Source organism: Myotis myotis, unplaced genomic scaffold (genome assembly GCF_014108235.1).
Source record: "Myotis myotis isolate mMyoMyo1 unplaced genomic scaffold, mMyoMyo1.p scaffold_m19_p_2, whole genome shotgun sequence".
NCBI classification, from domain to species: domain Eukaryota; kingdom Metazoa; phylum Chordata; class Mammalia; order Chiroptera; family Vespertilionidae; genus Myotis; species Myotis myotis.
This window is the reverse complement of record NW_023416324.1, coordinates 163,788,656-163,807,944: the sequence shown is the minus strand read 5'-3', so window position 1 is coordinate 163,807,944 and position 19,289 is coordinate 163,788,656. Positions and strand designations below refer to the sequence as shown.

At 43.1% G+C, this 19,289-nt stretch overlaps 1 protein-coding gene across 2 annotated transcripts in view; it reads right to left on the bottom strand.

The window, feature by feature from the left end:
• Positions 1–19,289, bottom strand: part of SENP5 (SUMO specific peptidase 5) — a 73,171-nt gene that overhangs the window by 52,378 nt on the left and 1,504 nt on the right. The gene's annotated exons all lie outside the window — the stretch shown is intronic.

Here is a 19,289-nt window from a genome sequence, read left to right as displayed (position 1 = left end):
GATGGAACTGGAGAGCATTATGCTAAGTGAAATAAACCAGTCAGAGAAGGATCTCACTCATTTGTGGAATATAATGCACAACATAAACTGATGAAAAAGGACAGATCCAGAGACAGAGAGGCATCAATCGGACTCGGAGGGAAGGTAGGGGAGGGTGGGGGTAGGGGAGAGATAAACTAAAGGACTTATATGCAAGCACTAGTAGCCCGGTGCACGAAATTTGTGCACTGGGGTGGGGTGGGGGGCCCTCAGTCTGTCCTTCACCCTCTCCAATCTGAGACCCCTCAGGGAATGTCCAACTGCCTGTTTGTGCCCACACTTTTAACAAATAACAGCTCCATTGTTGTTTCTTTCTTATGCTTAAAACCATTGGAATTAGTAGGTATTCAAAGTGTGTATACATTTTGGGGGGACACCCTGTATATCTCTAGTCAGCAGTGAAAGAAACCAACAGCAGATTTGGAACCCCCAGATAGGGAACCTCGCTCACTCCCCACATGTCTCCCCACTTCACTTTCCACCTTTGTGGGCAGCAGGAGAATCAACGTTTTCTCTCATTAATTCGGAAAAGCATGTCCTGTCACCCGCTGCCCGGCAGGAGTGCGCTAGGCCCCAAGCAAGCGAGGCTCAGTCAGGGCAGCCTTCGCTCATGGGTGCGGGCACCCAAAGTGCACATTCCTCCTCTACAGTCGCCCCGACTATCCAACTGTTTCACTGAGAGGACGGACTTCCTCTCCGCCTCTCGGTTCTTGATCTTGAATGCTGACCAAAGGCACCTCAGCAAGGGCCGCCTGCATCCACCAGGTGTGTCTGTCTGCATTTGCTCCCGCCTCAGCATCTGCATTAACCCCCTAGAGGTGATCTCGTAGCTTCACTGGCCTCCTTGGGAACAGAGCATCACCACTCCGCCCTCTCACTGTCATCTCACAGGCGCCCAACCTCAGCACCCAGAACACCCAGACACTGTCCAAAGGACGTGAGGGCATCAGAGGGGATGTGTGCACATCCTGTGGGGGTGTTAGGCATGCTGGGTTGATGCCAAGTGCGGTGGAGAGGTGGGGGGAACTTGTGCACACCTTGGTTTACAACTGTTGCAGGCGCGGGAGGGTGACAGTGTGCTGGGGGATGCTCGCACGCCAGGGGAGGATGTGCACACCAGAGGCCTCTGGCTTTGCAATCCGCAAACCCCCATGGTGCGGCCAGAAGGACGTCAATCTGGCCCACCATGGTGGCTGTCCCTGCGATCCTGCACCTTCTGGGCCAGGAGGAGGATCTTGCACAGACACTCCCAGGCACTGATGGCCTGCAGGCACTATTTCAGCTCAGCCTGCAGGCTCTGCTTGGGGCGCTCACAGCTGTCACCACCGCCATGTGGGGAGTACAGGCCGCCCTCCACCAGCCTGCCTCCTCTGTCCAGAGGCTCTCTGCGCTGCTCACCTGCCCAGAGTGACTGGGGCTGGGTGGAAGCCAGGCATCCTGCCCTGCTCAACCCCAGCCGATCCGCCCCTGTGCGAGCTGCCGCCCCGCCGGGACGGGTCACAGATACAGGTCCTGGGATCTCAGACAACCTCAAGCACTGCCCCCCGCCCGGCAGGGTCAGAGATCCGGGTCCCGGGACCATGGACAGCCTCAAGCACCGCCCCCGCCCGGCAGGGTCATGGATCTGGGTCCCTGACAGCGGACAGCCTCAAGCACTGCCCCCCACCCAGCAGGGTCATGGATCCAGGTCCTAGACAGTGGACAGCCTCAAGCACTGCCCCCCGACCGCCAGGTCATGGATCCGGGTCCCAGACCGCCGACAGCCTCAAGCACTGACCCCTACCAGCCAGGTCATGGATCTGGGTCCCAGACCACGGACAGCCTCAAGCACTGCCCCCCGCCCGGCAGGGTCACAGATCCGGTCCTGGACCGCGGACAGCCTTGCCTGCTGCCGCCCACCTTCAGTATGCAAATTAGGTGCTATCTTGTTGCTTCAGGGTGGGGGTCCCCACTGGGGTGCCTGGCCAGCCTGGACGAGGGGATGATGGCTGTTTGCAGCTGGTCACACCCCCTTCAAGGTGGGGGTCCCCACTGGGGTGCCTGGCCAGTCTGGGTGAGGGGCTGAGGGCCATTTTCAGGCTGGCGGGTGACTGAAGCTCCCAACCTCTCCTTTTTGTATCTTTTTTTAATTCTGGGATTTATTTACCTTCTATGGCTGTTACTGGAGCTGAGAGCCAGCTTTAGCTCTGAGGCTTGGCTCCAGCTCTGAGACCTCGGCTGCTGAAAGCAGGGATCTGGGTTTGTTTGGGTTCTATAATTGAAACAATGTTGCGATCTTGCTGGCTAAAGCCCAGCTGGCTGAAAGCAGGTTTCTTGGGTTTGTTTAGGTTCTATAATTGCAACATTGTTTCAGAGTGCAGCTCAGAGGCCAGCAGTGGCAGGCAGGGAACCTTGGCTTCCTCCATCGCTGGAGCAAGCAAGCCTCCTGTTCACTTCAGATGCCTGGCTGCTGGCCACCATCTTGGTTGGCAGTTAATTTGCATATCGCCCTGATTAGCCAATGGGAAGTGTGTCGGAGCTACGGTTAATTACCATGTTTGTCTATTATTAGACAGGATATAGGCCTAACCAATGGACACAGACAACAGGGGGGTGAGGGCATGAGTGGGGGGGATAGCGGGTAACGTGGGGATAAGGACACATATGTAATAAATTAATCAATAAAAAAATTAAAATATATATATATTATATAACTTGCCCAGACATAGTGGCTCAATGGTTGAGCATCAACCTATGAACCAGGAGGTCATGGTTCGATTCTAGGTCAGAGCACTTGCAGGGGTTTCAGGCTCAATCCCCAGTAGGGGGTGTGCAGGAGGCAGCCGATCAATGTTGATGTGTGCCTCGATATTTCTCTCTCTAAAAAAATCAGTAAGAACATATTAAAAAAAATATATGTATATATCACTTGAATTTAATCATAAGGAGAAACAACAAACCCACACTGAGGGTCACTACAGGATATCTGGCCAATACACTTCAAATGTGTCAATCAAGGTCATGAAAGAAAAAACAGATTAAAGAACTTAAAACTAAGGAGAAAGGACAACTAATGCAACATGAAATCCTGGATTGGGTCCTAGCTCAGAAAAAGGATATTGATGGGACAATTGACAAAATTTGAATAAGACTTACACATCAGCTAACAGTATTATCTTAATGTTAATTTCCCAGTTTTGATAATATACTATAGTTGCATAATACAACATTGGGGAAAGGTGGGTGACAAGTATATAATTTTTTTTATTTTTTTTTTTAAATTTAAGTTATTTCAAAGTAAAAAGTTATATTTTTTTCCCCCTTAAACATTTAAATTTTTGAAGCACTCTCCCAGAAAGTAGCACAAAATGACAGAGACTGAAAATAATGGAGGAAGATAAGAAAATTGAAGGATCAGGCCAGTAGATTAAACATCTAAATAAAAGCTTCAGAAAGTAAACTAAGAAAGTACAGGAGAAAGGAGGTGTCAAATACATAACTCAATAAAATTCTCAGAATTAAAGGGCATGATTTTGTACATGGAAAGAACTTATCAATGAATGAAAACAGACCAGTCCCAGAACACTGGGGTCATAAACAACCCTCTACAAGTTTGGGGAGGGAGTCAGGTAAATAAAAATCCTATATAATAAAAGCCTAATATGCAAATCGACCAAAGGGTAGAATGACTGGCGGAATGACCGGTTGCTATGGTGCACACTGACCATCAGGGACAGACGCTCAACACAGGAGCTGCCCCCACCCCGCAGGCCCCAGGCCAGCCAAGGCAGGTGCTGGCGGGAGCCCCCTGTTCGTCCCGCTGGTCACCCTGCAGATTGGCCCTCATCACCGGCCAGGCCTAGGGACCCTACCCGTGCAGGCCACTAGTTTTATATATGTGTGTGTGTGTGTGTGTATCTGGTATGTATGTATGTATATATATACACACACACAGAGATATAGATATATACACATACACATATACTACCTATATAAAATATAAATATATAACACATAAATATATATTTTAAAAATCAGGAATAAGAATGGCAATGGACTTAATAGCAAGATTGAAAAATAAAAGAAAATGTAGTAATGTTTTCAAAGTTCAGAGAGAAAATCATTTTGAGCACAGAATTTTAGACAAACAACTGACCAAAATTTTGGATACAAAAAAGGTTTTCGGAGATTAAGTTATCAAAATATCCATGCATCCTTTTTCTCAGGGAGTCACAAGAGGAATAACTCTGACAAAATGAGGCAGTGAGTCAAAAAAGAAAACATGAGAACCAGAAAATGAGATCTGAAACAAGAGACAGGAAAGAGGAATAATAAAGAAAATGGTAAAGATCACAGAGTGACAACTGTGCCTTAGGCCTAGAGAGCCACCAAACCAGAAGGAAGGGAACAGAATGGGAGAGATGACTTTAAAAATGTAAAACTGATAGAATTTTTAAAGTGTCTGAATGCAAAGATAGAGATATAGACTGCTAGAAGAGAGCATGAAGATAAATTAGTAATAAGTTCAGATAATACCAAACAAAACAAGATAATTATTAATTTCAGGGACAATAAGAAGTTGTATAAGAAAGGAAAAATAGTAATTGCAAATCATAGTAAACAATGCAGCTTAGCTGTGACTACCATTTATGCCGGGGTCCAACCCCAGCAGGTCCAGGGGTCCCCAAAGGTGTGGACGGAGTCGGCGAAGAAGGAAGGACACGGAGACAGCGTTCAGTTGATCAGCAGCCTAGCCAGGATCTCTAGCCAGGATCTCCAGCCAAGTTCTGGTCTGGATCTCCAGCGAAGTTCTGCTGTTTATTGTCTTGTTACATCCGTATTTATCCCAGTTGATTTTAATCCTGTCAATTTCTATTACAAAGGTTAGGGCGTTTCTTATCTCCATTCCAGGGAGTAAAGATTATGTAGCTTAAGCATGATTGTTTGTAGTGATTAACTACCCGCCTGGCACTTAGTTAAGGAGTTTCATCCCCTCCCTGACTTCAGGGGAAAATTCCTACCTGGGGAAACAACCTTTCTAGGAGAGGCATCCCCTCCCTGACTTCAGGGAAAAATTCCTACCTGGGGAAACAACCTTTCTCGGAGAGGTGACCTTGGTTAAAACACACAGTGCTAAGGGGAGCAAACATATTAAGAACAGTATGCTATATACGCCAGGTCCCTTGAAACATATGCTGTGCAGATGTTTCTTTCCTGCAGCGACTGTGTCAAGCAGCAAGGATGGACCGGCTTCCGGCAAATTCCCCCTTTTTTATTTTTTAAATGATAGCGCATGCAAATCAGTGGCCACCTCTCAGATTGGGCCATTTAAGTCTCGGAAGAAGAGTGGCAAGCAATGATAGTGAGCATAGCTATAAACATAGTGGATGGAGCGCAGAAGGAGCCCCATTCCTGTAGAAGGTTGCCAGCCTCTTCAGTCAAGGGATTTCAGCTGTCCTCAAGTTGTTGGTTTGATTGTCTTTGTGGGTCTGGCTAGCGGGCGGCATCACTGGCGACGGGCTTCCCGAAGCGTCAGCGAGTTGAAAGGCTGCATCAAAGGGTCCATCAGGGCTGTGGTTGATGGTGGTGTCGATGTCCGAGGAGGAGTAAGCTGTGCCCTCTGGGTCAGCAGATATGGAAGATGGAGGGTAGTAGAGAGAAAAAGAAGAGAAAGCAAAAGAACTACAAGGCATGGAAGTGTTTAGAAAAAAGAGGGAGAAGAAAGGGAAGAATGCAGCATCCTGACACAGCCCTTTCCTTCAGCTGCCCCTTTCCCTGTGGTCCAAGGTAGAAATGGGAAACAAGTCCTGTTGCAGTGAGAGGGCAGCTGCTGTCAGCCAGTCTCTGTCTTTACCTGGGTCCCGATCTGAGCTGGGCATGGGAAGCAGGAAGCAGCCATGGGGACAGGAGACCTTCCTCAGAAGGGCCGAGTGTTCAAGCCCCTGCACCATTGGGGAGGGGGGTCTGTGCCCCACCTTTGTTGCACCCCAAGTTTTCTCCTACTGGCCCCCGACTGTGCCTGTCTTAGGTTGCCCCACCCTGTGGAGTCTTACCCGTCGTTGACTACCAGCCATCTCTGGGCCAAGTAGGATGATGTGAGGTTCAGTTTTGTCTCCTTGATAGCCTATGTCCCTCTGGCCTCCATGCCCAGCAACTGCCTTTGGATTCCCTCGCCTGCTGGCGGGGCTCTGGCATTGATCATAGGGAACTCAGGTTTCTTCTCTAGAGAGGGCCCAGCTTACGCCATTGGGCCAGAGACAGATCCATGGTACCAGCCACCATGCGGCTTCAACCTCAGCATGAACAGAGAGCTCAGGCAACAGCTATGGGCAATTGGATTGTAAGAAGAGGGTCCCTCTTGACACAAGGGTAAGAGGCGCCAATACAGGACAAAGGAGAGTCCTGGAACAGGGCTTTCTCAGCCCAGGATGTCAGGCTCTTGGCACAAGACAACTCCATGTATGGGGCATATACCAAACACCCCTAGTCACGGCATAAAAGGGAGGTGCCCTTCCTGGAACAGTAGGGTAGGGAGATTCTAGAAAAGGCTGTGTTCAGGAAAGAAGGAGAAAGGCCAAAGAACCAGCAAACAAGTAGTTAGATTTTAAAAAAAGGAAAAAGGAAAGGAGATGTGGGGCAAAGCTGGGGCATGTGGAAAGACAAAACGGAGGCACATGTGATCCTCCCAATGGACAGATTGTTCCAGCTCAGGGCTGCACATCTGCTGCAGACGGGCACTGGTCAGGTGTGCTATGATGAGGCAGAGATGGCAGGCGGTGAGACATAAGGTCGGACTAGACGGTCTGGAATCCACACAGGTGAGTCTGCGTCCTGTGGAAATATACAAGCATATCCTCTCCCCTGGGTTAAAAGTACATCAGGTCCCTTCCAGGCTCCTGTAAGCAAGTCTCTCCATTTGACGAGGGCTTTAGGTTTAGTTAGATCAGGGTTCCAATGCCTGTACATCGGGGAATTTCCCTCAGAATCTACATTTAGTATATTAATTACAAATTGAGCATGCTGTAGAACATGATGAGGAGAGGAATATTTAAACTCATTTTCTTGTAATTTTTTAATTTGTGTTTTTAAAGTTTGGTGAGCCCTTTCTACTATTGCTTGGCCTTGAGGATTGTAGGGTATTCCTGTAGTATGTGCGATGCCGAATGTAGAGCATAAGTTTTTAAAAGCTCTAGAGGTATAGGCAGGCCCATTGTCAGTTTTAAGTGCCCTTGGTATTCCTAGGTAGGAAAAGCATTGGAATAGATGTTGACTTACATCTTTAAAGGCTTCTCCTGTACGTGCAGAAGCAAGGATAACATGAGAAAAGGTATCAATACAAACATGCACATAGCAAAGTTTGCCAAAAGATGGGACATGAGTAATATCCATCTGCCATAAGTCACAGGGTCTAAGTCCTCTTGGATTAACTCCAGTAGCAGGGCTAGGAAAATGAGTAGGACAATGGCCGCAGTCACGCACAATACTTCGAGCAGCTTCTCTAGATATGCGATAATATAGACGGAGAGCAGAAGCATTTTGATGGTGAATGGCATGAGACCGCCGGGCTTCTTCTAGAGCTGTACAAACTACTGGGCGAGTTAGTAAATCCGTCTGATAATTTCCTTCGCTTAAGGGTCCTGGTAGGCAGGAATGAGCTCTAATATGTCCAATATAGAAAGCCTTTTCTCGTTTGTGAATGCAAGTTTGTAGCTGAGTTAACAAAGAGAAAATGGCTGTTCTTCCTTGTGGGAGAGAGGCGGTCTCAATATGAGGAAATAATTTAACTATATATTGAGAGTCAGTGTACAAGTTAAAGGGAACCTCTTGCAATTGTTCAAAAGCATAAATGACTGCCAAAAGCTCTGTTCTCTGAGCTGACGTCTCTAGAGTTTGTTGAACATGGGTTATTGAGTCAATGATTGTTACTGCCCTACCATTAGAGGAACCATCTGTGAATACTAAGGAGGCAGGAGGTGATAATGGTTCTTTTGAACATTTGATAGGAAATATAAACGGATGTAGGGAGAGAAATTGCAATATAGGTGATCTTGGCAAATGATGTAAAATTTGTCCTGGGAAGTTACCTATAGCTATTTGCCACTCTTCTTCAAATTGTAATAGTGTGTCTAATTGTTCTCTTTTATAAGGTATTATTATCTCAGTAACTTCTCTTCCAAAGAGTTCGATACTGCGTCGTCTACCTTTGATAATGAGAGTGGCCACTAGGGAGGGATAGGGTGGTACAATCTTCCTAGGAGTGACAGGTAAATGTATCCATTCTAATGGTCCTTCCTGCCACAAGCATCCTGTAGGAGTATATTTAGTGGCTAGAATAATTAAGGCCCAAGATTTGGAATAATCTAGATACTGTAGTTGCTGTTTATTGATGGCCTGTTCTATTTTTGCTATAGCCTTTTCTCCTTCTACAGTTAATTGTCGGGGAGACTTAGGGTTAGAATCTCCCTTTAAAATGTCAAATAGAGGTTTTAAGTCAAGAGTGGTTATTTTTAGATATGGCCTGACCCAGTTGATATCACCTAATAGTTTCTGATAATCATTCAATGTGTTTAAATGATCTTTTCTTAATTGTAGAGGCTGATGGGTGATAGTAGAGGTATGTAATATTCTGCCTAAGTATGAAAAAGAAGGTTCAGTCTGAATCTTTTCTGGGGCTATTTTTAGACCATGTTCTTCTAAAGCAAGGATGGTTTGAGTAAGAATTTCCTGTAAAGTAGCCCGATCTTTATGAGCTAGTAAAATATCATCCATATAATGAATAAGATATAGATCTGAAAATTTCTTTCTAATAACTTGCAATGCCTGATCTACAAACTTTTGACATAATGTAGGACTATTTTTCATCCCTTGTGGGAGAACCTTCCATTGGTATCTCTGATAAGGCTGTTTAAAGTTTTCTGATGGTATGCTGAATGCGAATCTTTGACAATCAGCTGGGTGAAGAGGTATAGTGAAAAAACAATCCTGTAAGTCAATAACAACAACACAATACTCATGTGGAATTGCCACAGGGGAGGGCAATCCAGGTTGTAAGGAGCCCATATCTTCCATGGTGGCATTTATGGCTCTTAGATCTTGCAAAAGTCTCCACTTGCCTGATTTCTTTCTTATTACAAATATTGGTGTGTTCCAGGGACTATTTGATGGCTCTATATGTCCCTCTGCTAATTGCTGATCAATTAATTGTCGGGCTGCTGATATTTTCTCAGATGTTAAGGGCCATTGCTCAACCCATACTGGTTGTGATGATTTCCAGACTATGGGATCAGCAGTCCTAAGGGCAATGGCCCCAATTACAGATCCTGTCGAGGAGTGTGAGGTATTACTTTCCTTTCCTAATCCCTTTCCTGGATTAAATCTCGTGTCTAGCATCTGTGATGTTACTCTATCACTGGGGCTATATAATACAACTCCCATTTGAGACAAGATATCTCTTCCCCATAATGTAAAGGGGATAGTCGTAATTACATAAGGACAGAACGTTCCTGAATGTTGATCTTCATCAGCCCAAGTTAGAATCTGAGAACTCTTTTTTACATTAGATGCCTTGCCTAGTCCTACTAGGGAAGTGGAGGTGGTGTGCGTGGGCCATGAAGAGGGCCAATCCTTCCCTGCTATGCAGGAAACATCTGCTCCTGTATCCAATAGACCTTCAATTGGTTTTCCCTGAATTTGTAAAATTTTTGTAGGTCTAGTAGCATGGATTTCTTGTATCCAAAATGCTGCATCACTAGATCCAAAGCCTCCGGCCCCTCTAGCTTCCTGGGTAACAGCTGTCCCTATTTTATGTATTGGTAACAGGATTAATTGGGCAATTCTCTGGTTGGGCTGAATCTGTATAGTTGTGGTGGGTGGGGAAAGTAAAATCTGTATTTCTCCTGTGTAGTCTGCATCAACAACTCCTGGGATGACTAAGATCCCCTGTAACGAGGTGGAGCTCCGTCCTAATATTAAACCTACAGTTCCCTCAGGCAGTGGCCCAGACACTCCTGTAGGAATGGCTGCTACTGGCGAGTCTGGGGTTAGTACTGCATGGGTGGTTGAGTGGAGGTCCAATCCTGCACTGCCTGGGGTTGCCCTGAAGAGGTCACTGACTGATCGAAATTTGCAAAGGGGTTGAAGGTTGATGCCCCTATTATTGCAGGGGCCTGGGGCTGGCCCCTTCTCAAGTTTCCCGATTGAGGTGATGGGATATAACCTCCTTGGGAGCTATTTGTAGAGTTTAAAGGCCGACCATTTTTATGGTATTTTGATCTACATTCCTTTGCCCAATGGAATCCTTTCTGACATCGGGGACAAACTGTTTTTGGAGGATTAATATTATTGCCTAATGTATTTCCAGGCTGTCGAGGAGCTTGCCATCTGGCCTGAGTATTATTATTTTTATTTGGGCATTCTCTGCTAAAGTGCCCAGATAAGCCACAAGAGTAGCAGTTCATATTTCTTTTATTACCTGTAGTATTGCTGGCTTGTCCTATAGCCTGTACATATTGAGGGTATGTCTCCCCTTTGAGAGCTGCAGCTATAGCTACACCCTGTATAAATGCTGGACTTACATCAGCACACTGTTTTATAAAATCATTTATAGTTCCTGTTCTGCGAATCGGCCTTAATAAAGCCTGACAGGTATTATTAGCATTTTCAAAAGCCAGTTGTTTGATTAGGATATCGGCTGCCTCTTTGTTATTGATTACTCTCTTGACTGCCTGCATGAGGCGAGAAAGGAAATCCTGATATGGTTCCTCGACCTTCTGTTTAACCTCTGTAAGGGTGGTTTTTTCTCCTGCTGTATAAGGTAGGGATTTCCAGGCACTTACTGCACAACTGGTTACTTTGGTAAGTGCCTCTGTGGGCATATTCATTTGCTCCTCAGCCGTGTTAAAATCACCTTCTCCTAATATCATGTCTAGGGTTATTCCTTTTCTGGTTTTTTCGCTAGTGGCTACAGCTTTCTTAGCAAGATCTTCATATTCAGTTTTCCATAATAAGTAATCGCCTCCTGAGAGACAGGATTTACAAACCTGTGACCAATCATAAGGAGTCATCCATTTACTGGCTAGGGTTTCTACCAAGGTTTGTGTGTAAGGAGCTAGAGGTCCATATTCAGAGCAGGCCAATTTTAATTCTTTAAGTACTTTGTAAGGTATAGGCTCCAAGGTGGGGTTTCTATTCCCCCCAGACTCATTCTCATATGTAACTGGGAAGCAGAGTGAGAATTCAAGATCTCCATTAGCTTCAGCTTCTCTTATCGCCCTTTGAAATTTAGACATGGAGCTCATAGGAGCCACAGGACCTGGTTTAGGCTTCCTTTCTAATTTGGGGAGCCTGTTTTGAATGGGAGGGCCATTCTCCTCTCTACTGACTGGAAAGGACCAATGGTCATGTTTATGATATTTATTCTCCTCCCGATCACTAGGCATAGCTAAATTGCTTTTAGATTGAGCTGGAGACAATGATGATGTATCCTCTCTGGGTGGAGCCGAGGGACTATTTAAATTTTGAGAAAGTTCAACCGTTTTTGCCTCTGGTGCCAAGGTTTCACAAATTGAATTCCAGAGAGAAAAGGTAACTGCCGGGACCTTCTCAGATCCATGGTAGCTGTAATAGTTCTTTAATTGCTCTCCTACTTTAGTCCAAGTTTCTAAATTAACAGTTCCATCCTCAGGAAGCCATTCACATACGTCTTCTATAAAACTTTCTGTCTGACTGGGAGTAACCTTAACTCCTCTGCTAGCAAGCATATGCGTTAAAAGATTAATACAGAGTCTTTTTTCTTTAGACTCAGTATGACCCATCTTGTCAATCTAAGTTCTGTACTAACTACCCACTTACCCTACTTATCCTCTATAGGGGGGGTCTGAAGCACCCTACGGTGCAGTCCTATCCGTCCCAAATACGGGGGGACTTACCTAAGGGGTCCCTGTTCGGGCGCCAGATGCCGGGGTCCAACCCCAGCAGGTCCAGGGGTCCCCAAAGGTGTGGACGGAGTCGGCGAAGAAGGAAGGACACGGAGACAGCGTTCAGTTGATCAGCAGCCTAGCCAGGATCTCTAGCCAGGATCTCCAGCCAAGTTCTGGTCTGGATCTCCAGCGAAGTTCTGCTGTTTATTGTCTTGTTACATCCGTATTTATCCCAGTTGATTTTAATCCTGTCAATTTCTATTACAAAGGTTAGGGCGTTTCTTATCTCCATTCCAGGGAGTAAAGATTATGTAGCTTAAGCATGATTGTTTGTAGTGATTAACTACCCGCCTGGCACTTAGTTAAGGAGTTTCATCCCCTCCCTGACTTCAGGGGAAAATTCCTACCTGGGGAAACAACCTTTCTAGGAGAGGCATCCCCTCCCTGACTTCAGGGAAAAATTCCTACCTGGGGAAACAACCTTTCTCGGAGAGGTGACCTTGGTTAAAACACACAGTGCTAAGGGGAGCAAACATATTAAGAACAGTATGCTATATACGCCAGGTCCCTTGAAACATATGCTGTGCAGATGTTTCTTTCCTGCAGCGACTGTGTCAAGCAGCAAGGATGGACCGGCTTCCGGCACATTTACATAATGATAATAATGTAAACACTGATCTAACCCAATGGTTCTCAACTAGATATACCACACACCAATCCAACATTTGGAAATGTGTGGGAAATTCATGGTTGTGGGTAATTCAGGTTGTTATTGATATTTAATGCCCAGGATCCAGGAATGCTAAATAATATGTAATGAACAGGATAATGAAGAACTGTCTCATCTAAAATGACAACACTGCCCACGTTGAGAGAAACTGATTCTAGCCAAAATTATGGTATCACTATAGTGGGAGGATGGGTGAGAGAATAAATAAGAAGTGTACATGTATACAGAAGTGAGGAGAAGAAGAGAACTAAATCTTCATTTATTTTATTTTTCATAGTCAATAAAAAGGGTGTCCCAAAATTCACACAAGAAGTAATTTTGGTAGAAAACACAGGTTTATACTTAAAAATTGTAAATTTTTTATTGATTCATAAAGTATACAGTATAGGGTCATGTATGGAATAGCACATCAGGTAAATGGCCTCCACGGCTTTGCTGGCACATATGCAAAGCCGTGGTCTTCATTGGTCTTCATTGTCCCTGCTCTTGGGCCATAATTTGTACTTGGTAATGCTTATCAAATTGAAGGGATTGAAATCAAAGGGCAACAGATATTAGAATCTGATTCAATAAACCCAGTAAAATTAGGCTTTTATTTTTTGTTGTTGTTGTTGTTAATGCTCACGCAAAACTCAAATCTTGCGTGAATTTTGGGACACCCTTTATAAAGCCTAAAAAGAAGAAATCAAAAGTAACATTATAAAAAGATAATTTTTAAAAAGGTAATTCAGAGATCTGCTGTTTATAGCAAAAAATATCTTAGAAACTTGAAAAAGGCTGCCTTTGGTGAATGGGAAATGATGGAAAGGGGCAGGACTCTGCAAATTAAGTCAGGAAAGAAGGCTAGGTGTTTCTGCCTGTACCCCACCCTCAGCTGTGCACGGTATCCACCAAATCCAAAGACTGTTTTACCCTCCAGATACTAAATCTCTACTTACCATGTATGGGACAAAAAGGCCACATCTGAAAGTATTTTTCCTTAAATAGACTTTCACACAATTGCTTATATTTTTTGCCCCACCTTCACCTTTACAGTACATACCACCACTAATCTTGAAAATTTTAAAAGGCTCTAAAACAAAAATATGACTATGCGTTGGCTTTCTCAAATCTGCTAATCAGTTATCACTAATCTATTCTGCTTTCCAGCTTCCAGAATTTTGTTATTCTCACTGCTCCTACTCTTTGTCATTTGGGCTCTAAAAAACCCCACATACTTTTCTACCGTTTTAATGGACTTTTCAGGCTGAAGTGGAATTAAATGTGTATTATCATTCCACTATCTTTACAACATATTTTTGAATGAAAATAAACCAAACCCCTCAAGTTGTTATGAGCCCACTGTGGTGAAAGAAAAAAATGTAAGTATATTTGAATATTTATAGGGGACAAATGTCTAAAAGAATATACACCAAACTATTACAGTTTACATCCATAGTTCTTAAACTGTGTGCCAAGGCACCCTGAGATTCTGCAGTGAATTCACGGGGATGTTATAAGATATTCCAAATCAAAGGGGGAAAGTGATATTCTTTATCTGTCAAGCAGCTCACAAACTACCAGTTCAGGTTAGTTCAGTTTCAAATTAGATCAAGCTATATTCTTTTTAAAGGAGAGAGGTGTACATGTTTAAATGTTGATGAAGTACTTTACTATGGATAAAGATGGCAGACTTAACAGACAGATGCATTTTACTTTCACTTCCTTCTAAAACCCCATTAATATGAAATAAAGAATTTCTTAGCCGTGGCTGGGTAGCTCAGTTGGTTAGAGTGTCATCCGATACATTAGGTTGTGGATAGAAGAAGCAACCAATGAATGCATAAATAAGTGGAACAACAAATTGATGTTTCTCTCTCTCTCGCTTGCTCCCTTCCTCTATGTCTCTAAAATCAATAAAATTTTCTTAAACTACTTTTTAAAAGATATAATTTACATATAGTGAAATGCACAGATCTTAAGGGCTTATGTATTTGTGTCTTTTTTAAAGCATATGCACACAAAATAGAAGAGAGGACAACAGAACCTTTTGGAAGTTGGACTGTTGATTTAAAGATCTAAGACAGTTAAATATCAAGCTTGCAATGAGGAAAACAATCCAATTTACTAGTATATACAACAGTGCCTCAAAACAGATCAGGAATTGACAGCAGCATGTTCTGTAAGAGGGGGTTGGTAAATATGGTGCTAAAAACAATAGGAATGGTCAAATCACTTAGATACCCCCCTTCCTTCCTCAAAACCAGCCTACTGCCCCTTCACAATCTTTGCAGAAGCTTGGAGCATTATTTTCTAAGCTAGAACAGCACTGTGCAATAAAACTTCGCACTGACAAAACTATCCTACAACTGCCTTGTCTAATATGGTAGCCTCTAACACATGGTTAACCACTGAAAATGTGTCTAGTGCCACCGAGGAACTAAATCTTTAATTTTATTTAATTTCAAATAATTAAGTTGCTACATGTGGCTTGCGGCTATTAGACAATGCAGCTCTAAAGGGTAAAACAAAAGATTCCTGGACTGGGAAACATCTAGTACAGTTGAGAATGAGGGTATCATATTAAAAATAGTTGAGTTTCAATGAACCTAAGTGAGGGCTAAGGCTTCTGCCTTCATCCCCAATTTAGCTACCAGACTGCTGGGAGCCCAGTTTATAAGCTCTAAGCAGGAGATTTGAAGACTCTTCTTTGGGAAATCTAACTAGCTCAAGAAATAAGACAACAATACTGCTATTGAAGGTTCTCTAATAAAGACTCCAGCAAGTGCACCCTACGACTGACAAATCCAAAGCTTGTACTCAGAGCACATGTAATTAAAATTAACAGCAACCTCCACATGAGGTCCCTTTACATTTCTGCACCTGTATTCTTAGCCATGTTTTATGTGTTCATGTTCACCAAATAACAACATTCCTTGGAACACACACACACACACACACACACACACACACACACACACACACACACACGGAAAACAGAATTAAGCTTTCAATTTTTATTAGGTACTCACTGACCCTAAGACAGCCCAAATTCTGAATAATCTTTAAGGAGCCCGATATTTGGGTAGACATTCTTTTTAACTTTTTTAAAAATATTTTTTTATTGATTTTTAGAGAGGAAGGGAGAGAGATAGAGAGATAGAAACATCAATGATGAGAGAGAATCGCTGATCGGCGGCCTCCTGCACGCCCCCTACTGGGGATCGAGCTCGCAACCTAGGCATGTGCCCTTGGCCAGAATCAAACCTGGGACCCTTCAGTCCGGAGGCTGACGCTCTTATCCACCGAGCCAAACTAGCTAGGGCTAGGTAGAAATTTTAAGGGCAGCTACTGGACAGGTTAACTGAAGCATTACTATGAAAAAGTTCTTTCCTTTAGAGGTAACAAGACAGTAATGAGAATAGCTGTTGTGTAGTAAATAAACAGTAGTGGGGTTACCCACCTCAAAAAGATGAGACAGAATGGTTTGCAGTAGGAAACAAGATTAAAAACAAAACAAATACTTCCCATTGGCATCAGAGGGCATAAATAAATCTTTAAAAAGATCAAGACTGAGAATTGGAGATTTGTACATTTATGGTACTTATGGATGATACTTTCTTCACATTCAGCCACCAGATATAAAGTGGATTAAGTATCCAATTTCGGTCTCAAGTCCTTACAGACACAGACTACTGCAAGGACCAGTGAAAAGTGGACTTCTAAATTCCACTTTTCACTGAATCTTCAAGTTGTTATATTAACCCTGCTTTTGTTTCTATGTTAACTCTTTAATATAAGGTCTTTTAAATTCTTTTTTTAAAAACATATTCCCCATCACCATTTATCCCCTCTGTCCTATTCCACCTCCACTCACTCCCCCCCCACTTTAATATCAGTTTAAATTAAAATTGTGACCCTGGGTTCATATTTATCGTTTCTAAATACCTCTACTTAAAAAGTTTGCTCTATCAGAAGCTGAAATTCAACAATTTTTAAAACTTCAAAATTACAATACTTCAAACTCACAAAAATAAAAAATTTAGAGACTCAGCAGCTTGGTTTTTCATGAGTCACATACATTATGTTTCTCTAGGTTATGAATTTATAGACTACCTGTTAACACGGCTTTTTAAAAAATACGTTTTTATTGATTTTTAGAGAGAAGGGAGGGGAATAGATGGAAACATGGATGAGATAGAAACATCACCAATCAGCTGCTTCCTGAATGCCCCCAACTGGGATCAAGCCCAAAATGCAGGCATGTGCCCTGACTGGGAATCAAAACAGTGACCTCGCCGAAACCGGTTTGGCTCAGTGGATAGAGCGTCGGCCTGCGGACTGAGGGGTCCCGGGTTCGATTCCAGTCAAGGGCATGTACCTGGGTTGCGGGCATATCCCCAGTGGGAGATGTGCAGGAGGCAGCTGATCGATGTTTCTCTCTCATCGATGTTTCTAGCTCTCTATCTCTCTCCCTTCCTCTCTGTAGAGAATCAATAAAATATATTAAAACAAAAAAAAAAAAAAAAACAGTGACCTCTTGGTTTGATGCTCAACCACTGAGTACACTGGCTGGACGAACATGGCTTTTTTAATCAGCAAATTCAGAATGCCCTTTGTCATCTGGCTATAAGAAGTTAATGTGCTACAAACGGGGTCATTTTTAGAAAGAAAATAATTCAGCATCTTCCTTTAGAGCAGGGGTGAGGAACCTTTTTTCTGCCAAGGGCTATCTGGATATTTATAACATCATTTGAGAGACATACAAAATTATCAACTTAAAAAATTACCCTGCTATCTTTGGTCAAACATTTAATTAACTCACCCCTAATACCTTCACAGGGCCAGACCAAATGATTTTGTGGGCCGTATTTGGCCTGCAGGCCCGATGTTCCCCACCTCTGCTTTATAGGATTTGCGATATAGTGTTCATTTCTGATTTTACTACTAACACAGAATAGGAATTACTGGAGCAATGAGAAGGCTATCAAAGAATAATTTGAGGGTGAATATATTTCCCTGATGGCCTATTACCTTAATAATTCTTTAAATATTAACCATTCCCCTCCCCTCCAAAAATGTCATAAGCTTTTCATTATAACGGATAAGAAAAATACACAAGGCACTGTTACTACCTCATCAGCTGATGCTTTGACATCTATCAAAATTTTAAAATCTGTAGCACAGTACAATTTAACCAAGAAAAGAAAGTGACTAAAAATTCAAGCACAAGCTTAAAACAAATAGTGAAAGGCTTTAGTTAAATCAGGTGTTTACAAGGCAATATAGAGCTCAAGTCTCAAACTGAGTTCCTCTTAGGAAGCTGACTAGTGACACAAAGTTAAGTGGTCATGCATATCAGATTTTTTTTTTTTTTGGGGGGGGGGTCTGCATATAGTGCACTGGGTTTATGATCAATAAGCCAATACAAAAGAAAAATATTCACAAATTGGAATTTTCCCATGGTTTATGAAGGTTGGCATAAAAACCTATTAAAAATTTGATTTATAACGTGATATAATCTTTTTTTTTTTTAATATATTTTATTGATTTTTTACAGAGAGGAAGGGAGAGAGATAGAGAGTTAGAAACATCGATGAGAGAGAAACATCGATCAGCTGCCTCCTGCACATCTCCCACCGGGGATATGCCCGCAACCCAGGTACATGCCCTTGACCGGAATCGAACCCGGGACCTTTCAGTCCGCAGGCCGACGCTCTATCCACTGAGCAAAACCGGTTTCGGCAAGTGATATAATCTTCATATTCTTCCAACAAACAAACCTAAACATTTAGTAAGAAATTTTACACCGAAACCGGTTTGGCTCAGTGGATAGAGCGTCGGCCTGCGGACTGAAAGGTCCCAGGTTCGATTCCTGTCAAGGGCATGTACCTGGGTTGCGGGCACATCCCCAGTAGGAGATGTGCAGGAGGCAACTGGTCAATGTTTCTCTCTCATCGATGTTTCTAGCTCTCTATCTCTCTCCCTTCCTCTCTGTAAAAAATCAATAAAATATACTAAATAAAAAAAAGAAAGCTATAAAAACTAAATTACACATACTGACTTAAATAACTTGTTTGTAAGTTCTGGGCTCAAGGCACTACAAAACCTGAAATAGTACTATTGATTCAAGTGAGATCCTTAAGGAAAGGAAGAGAAAGAGAAAGATATTAAGAAAACAACAAATTATTTGGGCATGACACTCATCTTTGAGTCTGTTAATAAACTAAAGTGTGAAACCTGATCTACATCTGTGTTTTCAAACCTTGAGTCACTTGAGAAGCTTTTTAAAAACTACAAATACCCAGGTTCCTCTTCAGATCCACTGAAGTAGTGTCCAGGCATGTGGGGTTTGGTTTGAATTCCCAACTATCTGATGTCCAGGTTTTGGAACCACTGGATGGATGACCTTCAATGTCCACTTCTTATCCATGTCTTAAAGTTCCAAATTGACAACGCTGTCAAAAGCACTGAAGATAGCGCTTGGTTACATACTGCACGGCCTCCATCATCATATCCCACCAGGGAAAGAAAGCATTCTTACTTTGTCTGGGCAAACAATTATAAGAACTGGGACTACTCACTCAAGCCACTGACTGGATCTCCCCTCCCTCCTCCCCAAATACTTCTCTAACTTCGGGTCT